This window comes from Manihot esculenta, chromosome 1 (assembly GCF_001659605.2).
Source record: "Manihot esculenta cultivar AM560-2 chromosome 1, M.esculenta_v8, whole genome shotgun sequence".
In the NCBI taxonomy this organism is placed as follows: Eukaryota; Viridiplantae; Streptophyta; class Magnoliopsida; order Malpighiales; family Euphorbiaceae; genus Manihot; species Manihot esculenta.
Genome location: NC_035161.2, coordinates 12,413,858 through 12,422,446, shown reverse-complemented (window position 1 = coordinate 12,422,446; position 8,589 = coordinate 12,413,858).

Below are 8,589 nucleotides of genomic sequence, written 5' to 3'. Positions count from 1 at the left end.
GCACTAAGGTTGTCCTCTCTTTCCTTGTTTCCTTTTACCCACCATGGCCAAGAGAAAGTTTTTAATTTGATCATGCTTTATTCTTTCATTTTAGGCTTAATACAACCCCTAAGAGTGACTTGCCTCTGTTTATTTTTATTTTCATTCAGCAACACTGTTTCTTATTCTTGCCTGAAAAAGTCACCAACCTTTTTACGCGAAGTTGCATATTGGTGATATCCACCCCCGGTTACTCAGTTAGTCACCTGTTCAAGTGGCTACTAGCTTTGTTCATAGTCCTTGACCATTGGAACAGGTTTGTGTTTTGTGCTTTTTGCTGAGTTGTTTTTCCTTCTTTCTTTTCTTTTTCTTTTTTTTTTTCATAACAGTTTGGGCAAATCAGCTCATAGAGAGTTACACTAACTTTTTATTGCATGTATATATATTTTTCCCTTGACCATAGTAAGTACAAAGATTCAATTTAAGAGAAAAACTCTCTAAGTGAAGGTAACACACTGTAAATGATTCAATTTAGGCTTAAAGGGTTGGAAAATTTAATGGGGTCATGAGATAGGAGGCTCTTTTAACTTTGTCATCTATGCTGAGTAGAGCAAAGACTGAAACAAAATCTGTGTGTATGTGCATGTGTGCAGAAGTGAATATGAGTGCAAAAAGAAATGTGTGTGAGAAAAAAATTTTGATGTGTGTAAAAAGGGTAAGAAAAATACAAAAAGAGGCAAAAAGATGGCAAAAGATAGTGCAAAAATCTTCCCCAGTACCTCCACACCTAGTCTAAGCATTGCCCTCAATGCAAAACATATAAAGAGAAAAATAAGAGAGAAAGGGACTCCCTGGGGTGGTGATTTGGCCAAATCAGGTGTGGTGGTGGTCTATAGGTATGAAGTGTTGAACCAGCAGCTGCAGCATGCTTCCCATGTGTATGTTTCAGGCCTCCATTCTGTCAAGGCGAGATTCTGCAGATTGATCAGCTGTTGGAGGTTCTACTGATTTGGACAGTAATTTGGCCAAATCACTTGGCCAAATCACCTCTGCTGTAGTTAGGTTCTGTTGATTTTCCCATCAATTTTTGCAAATCACCTCTGCTGGGTTACCTCCCAGTAGCGCCCTAGTTTAAAGTCGCGGGCTGGAATTTTATGACTTGATCAAGGCTCAAATAATGGGGGGAGGGAAAAGGATTCCAACAGAATTAAGTAAGAAGTGCAACACACCTTTCATTTTGGTTATAACCCATCCTATTTCTTTCATGTACTCATGAAGTAACATGATTAATTTCTCCTCTTTCAAGTGAGGTGTGCCTCTCGCCCCTATGTTTGAATTTTTGAGGTGATTGAGCAGCACTTTAAACTCCAATTCATATTTCTGCATAAAAGATGGTTGCAATCTGGTACTAATCTTGGGCAAATCGAATTCTGGTTGCACTGATGATTTGGGCAAATAAAAATTTGTCTGCATTGTTGATTTGATTTATGTCTGTTCAAGTGATCTGGGCAAATCAGATTCTGCCTGTACAAGTGATTTGGGCAAATCGCCTCTGGACCAGTCTGTGTAGCATGTTGTCTCTTCTGTTTCTATTTCTTTCAAAATTTTCCTATTCTCCTCATCCTCTTGGCTAGTGTCCCTTGGTATTTGTTTGACAGCATCTAGGAGAGGTATATTGATCTCCACTTTGCGAAAGGTTGCAAGTATTTCTTTCTCTTCTTTTTCTTTTTGTGATCTTGCAAATCTCTTTGGGAAGGGAGAAGGTACCTTGAACTTTTCTGCTGGTTGCTGTACTATTTTTTGCCTCTGACTAGATTTTGCCTGGTCTGTTGATTTGGGCAAATCGATTTCTGCCCTTTCTGGTGATTTGGGCAAATCGATTTTGCCTGGCTGTCCTGTCTGTCCACTGATTGGGTCTGCGATTTGAGCAAATCGATGCCCCTGATCACTTTCCGGCAGTTTCTCCTCAGCAACATGTTTCTGTATTTGGGTAGATCGCGGCTCACCCTTGCTGTCTTGAAGCTTTTCCCCACTCCTTAGTGTAATGGCGCTACCATTCTGCCTTGGATTGATTTCAGTTTGGGAGGGTAGCTTTCCTTGTGATTCAAGCTTACTCATTAAAGTGGCCATTTGCTGCTCAAGGTTTTGCACCGAATTTGCTAAGGATTTCATGATCTCTTCAAGGGGAGTGTTGGACTTTTGAGGTGCTGCTTGGGCTGGATTTCTTTGTTGATAGCTTGGATAATGATTGGCCCTTACATAACTGAAGTTCGGATGGTCCCTCCAACCTGGGTTGTAGGTGTTAGAATAGGGATCATACCTCCTTTGCCCATTAAATCCTCTTACTTGCTGGTCCTCTTCTTGAAGGGAGGGACATAGGTCAGTAGGGTGGCTCAAGTTTGCACATATTCCACATGGTTTAGGCTGCTGAATCTGCAGGACTTGTTGGGCTTAACCCACAACAAGGCTACGGACAACATTGGTGAGATCAGAAATTTGGGATGCTAAAGTGGATGTACTCACCTCATTCACCTTTCTTGGTGGCTGTTGTTGGTCTGCAAATTGTTGTGAGGCTGCTGCCATGGTGGAAATTAAATCCCTTATGGCTTAAGGTGACTTGTCTTCAATTGATCCTCCACATGCTGCGTCTATGAACTTTCTTTCCGAAGGTAGCAAACCTCCATAGAAGTATTCAATGAGTGACTTATCAGAGATGTCATGTTAAGGGCAGCTTGTGCGTAATCTATTGAATCTTTTTCAATATTCATATAGCTCTTCATAATCCTTTTGCTTGATGCAACTGATCTTTCTTCTGATGCCAATAGCCTTTGAGGTTGGAAAGTATTTGCTCAAGAAGACTCTCACCATCCCATCCCATGAAGTTATGGATCCAGGAGGTAAATAGAACAACCAATCTTTGGCAAAATCATCAAGAGAAAAGGGAAAAGCTCTTAATTTAACATGCTCTTCGGAAATACCTTGGGGCCTCATTGTTGAACACACAATGTGAAATTCTTTAAGGTGCTTGTATGGCTCTTCATTTTCTTTCAATTTTCTAAACCAGTCAACAAAATTAGTCCAATTTTCTTTCAATTTATCCTTCTCAAGGATGGATCACAGTGATAAGGTGGAATTGTTATTAGTAGCCATAATTATCTACAAAATATGCAAATATAATCAATTTAGTAAATTAATATTGAGGTGATAATAATCTCCCACTAAAATATAACCCTCAAGAAGAATAATAATATTTTAGTGGGCTAAGATCCATATTTCACCTAATTCTAAGTCAGCTTTGGCATGCCGCTTAGAATTAAGTTATTTAAGTAGGTAACTCCTTACCAATTACATCTAATGTAACTCTTAGATTATGAGGTATTGACATCATATGTCAAATGCATGTTATACCCCATCTAATGCCTTAGGCCCAAAACCATTTTGATAGCCTAATTAAGCCCAACCAAAATTAAATAAATGAGTAACTGTTACTCATCCTATCTTACTAAGATAATCTAAGCACTTTGCTTTGGCAAAACCTGCATTTTGGTGATCTTAGTCTTGATAGGTATTTAATATATGGGTGGCATTAAAACTTAAAATTTTAGAGTGAGGGTTCAACTTTTAATTTTTATTATTTTGTCTTGCATATATATATTATAACATTCTATATGCATACATATATATAGACTATCATGCATAGTATCTCATACTAATATATGACAAAATAATAAAATATAGTCATTTAAATATGATTTAAAGACTAAAAGAAAATAAATTTAAAATTTATTTTCTTATAAAAAGGACCAATTTGCAAATTTTCAAAACTTGCAGGGATTAATCTATAATTTGCCTAAGAGTCTCATCTTCCTCGGGAGGAAGACCTAGCTGCCGCATGCCCATCGCGGCACAGCTCGTTGCAAGCACTACCCGTCACCAGCGTGTTCATCAAGAACACGATTTGCAATAATAATTTTTTTTATTAATTTAATTTTCAACAAAATTAAAATTATCTAAATGATATAATCATTCAACCATAATTATCATGCCATTCTAATAAACATATATCAAATATATCATCTTAATCATGGCGTAATTAATTTAAACGAAAAGCACAGGTTGGCTCTGATACCACTGTTAGGAAATCTAGAGATTATTGCAACCCAAAAGCGCAACTGTAATACCCGGCTAGATTCCGGCATCGGAATCCCTACCTTCCGGCGGAATCTCCGTTGGAATCTGGAATTTCGATGATGCCAGAGTCTTCTAGAGGGATAAAATGTGTTTCTAAAATGTTTTCACATGATTTTATGATTTTAAATGGAAAAGAATTGAGTTTTTGAAAAGAAAAGACCAAGGAGGCATTTGCCAGGTTCGGCCGCCGAAAGTAAAGTTCGGCCGCCGAACATGGGAAGGCTTCGGGAGCGCCTTTGGCCTCCGAAAGTCTTGTTTGAACGAGCCAAGGTTTGGCCACCGAACCGCAAGTTCGGCCTCCGAACATGCATGAGTTTAGGGGGCACGTTAGGCTGCCGAAGGTCGTCGACCAGGCCACCTATAAAGAGCCCTCAGATCGGAAATGGGCGAGTTTTCTCCCCATTCTCGAGCTCAGGTGAGTTATTGCCCTCCCTTGGCCGTTTTCATGTTTTTCTTCATTTCCTTCATGTCTTTATGAGTTTCATGGTTGTTTTGAAGAGTTTTCAAGCCTAGATCTAAGTTTTGGGAGCTTGGAGACCCAAGGAGTAGTTTCCTCCCATCTCCAAGTTAGGGATCGCACCACCCCTTGATCTTCAAGAGGTAAGTGTAGATCCTTGCTTTCCTTGGGTTTTAAAGAAGTTTTAAGTAAGTTTAATGATGTTTTGATGGTTGTGTATGGGTAGATATGCATTTTTAGGGTTTATGTGGGTTTTATGCCCAATGTATGTTATGTGATGTTTGTGTTGAGGAGTTTATACTAGTTTATGCTCCTTTATGCATGTGGGAGAGAGTATGCATGATTGGGAGAGAGCAAGTGAGATTATGGGTTGTTTTGATGGTTTTGGCCTATGTGGGTCATAAGCTATCTATGTATGCTTTTGATGTTCTTTGTTGGAGTTTAAGCTTGTTTAAGATCCTTTGTGCATGGTTAAAGGTTTATGCATGTTTTGGTAAAGTTGGGTGCTTGTTTTGGGGTGTTTGGAAGGTTTGGGAGGCTTGAATGCATGAGAAGCTGAGTTCTGCCCTTTTGGGAAGAACTCAGGTTCGGCCGCCGAAAGTAGTTTCGGCCGCCGAACCTGCCTTTGGATGCATGGATTGGCCGCCTAACCTTGCCCCCGAAAGTTGAGTTTTGGCTTGAAAGCAGACTTTCGGCCGCCGAAGGAAGGTTTGGCCGCCGAAAGTGCCTGACTTTCGTCTCTGGAGAGGGACTTTTGGCCGCCGAAGGTGCCGCTGAAAGAACCCGAGTTTCGTCTCTGGAGAGAGGGTTTGGCCGCCGAAGGTGCCACCGAAAGTGCCCTATCCAGCCATTTCTTGGGTGTTTTCTATGCATGTTTAAGTGATGTTTTGGGGGGGTTTTTGGGAAGTTGTTTATGAGTTCTTAGAGTGTGTTTGGCACCTCATTCGAGTCCACCTGTGTAGGTTTGGACCCGAGGGACCGAGGAGGCCATCAATGATAGCTGTTGCAGAGTCAGTCCAACGTCTGCTAGAGGTGAGTAGAACTAAACTTAATCTTTTATTTTAAGAAATCAAATGACTAATGTAACAGCCCGGAAACCGGTACCCTCTTTGTAACGGCCCAAACTGCTCGGCACTAGGATCCAGATCGGCTTAAGGCCGCCGTGACCCGTAGTAAGCCTGCTATGAATTCTGTGTACCTGATAAAATCCCATACATGATCCAACTCGACTCCTAACTTTTCTTAACACATTACCAGACTTAACCTTAAAAACCACTCAGATATATTAATCTGAAATAGCCCTTAGGGCTATCTGTAATACACCAGTGACACGTTACCAAGTAACCTCCATGCACTATGCGCTGTGCCATAGAACCCACCCTGAAGGGTCAGCATATCATAAGTTAACTTGGCTACCATAGAGTCACAGGAATCAAACCTGGTCTTCTCTATTGGCCTCTCTATGGGTCACAGGAATCAAACCTGGTCTTCCCTCTGCACTGGTCTTGGGTCAAGGGAATTAAACCCTGTCTTCCCTCACAGTTATAATTCACTGGGTTTTCGAAACACAACATGTATTAAGCCTGGTTTGACTCATTTCTCATCAAGAACCTGAAAACAGGATACATGCATACACAAGGGATAAAACATACTATAGGCAAAGCACATACTAATCCATAAGCACCTTAACTGACCATCTATACATCTGTAATAAATATCTCTTTAGTTTACATCATGTCCATTACTCTCTTACACAAGCAATACTGTAGCCAATACCCTGCTGCTTCTAACCTTCCCAGCTAACCCTGTACCTGCAAAACTGGGATTAAGGGAAAGGGATGAGCTATAAAGCCCAGTGAGTAGAAACACTGAAAACAGTTCATTCATACGCATTTTATATGAAAATGCATCACAACTCAAACATTCCACATCTTGGATTAGACATGACCTCAAAACTCCCTCGACGGGCTATTGATGTCGCCTTGGTCCAATCCTCATAAACAATGAAAATGCAATGCACCATATTCGTGATTCTAATGCAATCACCCTAAGATATATCATGGCATCCATGATGCATGACCTATGCTAACAAGCATTCTGTTACTTTAAGATAAAATATTAAGTTTAGTTCTACTCACCTCTGCTCCTCAAGCAGAAACCTGACTGACTCTGCAACTGCTAATCCTGACGACCTCCCTGAACTGTCGGGTCCAATCCTACACAAATGGACTCGAATGAGGTGTCAAACATACTCTTATCAACGCTTAACCAATCCCCTATAATCCCCTCTGAACCTCTGAAAACAATCACACAAAGCATGCAAAAGAAGGCTGGACAGAACACATTCGGCGGCAGGTTCGGCGGCCGAATGTCCTGAACAGAGCCGAAACTCAAGTACCTTCGGCGGTCGAATATCCTCTTTCGGCGGCCGAACCCTTTCGGGGACTACTTTCGGAGGCCGAAACCCCTAAACAGAGCCGAACCTCAAGGCACTCAGGGGCAAGCTGTGGCAGTCTAAGCCACCATGCAAGGGGTTCGGCGGCCGAATCCTTCTTCGGCTGCCGAACCTGAGTTCTTCAAGAACTCAGCTTCACCCGCAACCTAGCTCCTCCATCCTTTCCTTCTCCCTAAGCATGCATAACTCCAATCCTCAACTCACATATACTCAAGTATATGAACAAAGGGGTCCAAAACTACCTATCAACCCCAACACACAACACACATAACACATAAGCATGCATAAACCATTAAAACATCAAAACTAAACCTATAGACATACCTCTACCCTTAACCTCTTTAAAAGCTGTTATAAATCATGAAAACAAGTTAAAAGCTTCCCTTACCTCTTGAAAACAGAAGCTAAATAATCAGAACTCACAGCTATACACCAACACCTCTTCTCCTTCACCAAACCCGTAAAGCTCTCTTCTTTTTCTCAAAACATTCAACACACTTTACCACCCTCAAACCTGTGCATGGGTGATTAAAAGCTTATAGATGAGTCATGGGAGACGTGGCATAACCTCTGGGAAGATTTGGAGGTAACATCTGTCCCAAAACAATGACTAAGGAGTGCCCACACATGGGCTAGCCAACTCAGCTTCGGCTGCCGAATCGCATGCAAAACCATGCAACATTCGGGGGCCGAACTTAACATTCGGGGGCCGAACATTGAGCACTTTCGGCGGCCGAACTTAACATTCGGGGGCCGAACATGACAGAAACTCCTTTGGCCATTTCTCCCTAAAACTCAACTATTTCCTAATCAAACCGGTAAAATACTGTAAAACATTTTAGAAAACCTTCACTCTACCCTCAGGAAACCTCTGACATCCTTGAATCCCACCGGACGGTAAGAATTCCGATGCCTGATCTAGCCGGGTATTACTATCTTCCCCCCTTTAAAAACATTCGTCCTCGAATGTTAAACACAAAAAAAACACAATCAAGAACGAACTATGTTACAGCTTCCGCTGCGCTACTCTAATCCTTACTCTTTTGTTCTCTTTATCCTTTCTATCCTAATCTCTTTTCTAACTTTCACATTCGAACTCTCAACAGATAATACTAAAATCTAGGTTTTACCTAGGAAAAACCACAATCAATCGGTACCTGCTGTTCTTTCTAGATCATTCTTAACTAAACATATTTAGTCACCATTGACACGTACTATAAAAGCTCAAGAATTCATCCTTCGTTTCCCATCACAACTCTGGAACATTCCAGTGTGAGGTACTAAGTCAGATAAACCCCCGTAGCGACTAAGCCTCCATACTGGAAACAGGCACGTGAGGCTGATTCCCTGACCTGATTGTAAACCTTGCTCATAAGAGCGAGAACCCCCTAGCAACCTTTCCTGACACACTATGAGCTTGCGGGGCTGACACCAACGTCTAGGCATTTCTATACTCTGTCCTCTCACAGGACTAACTCTGATCCATCCTAGCCTCTATCCTCTGACC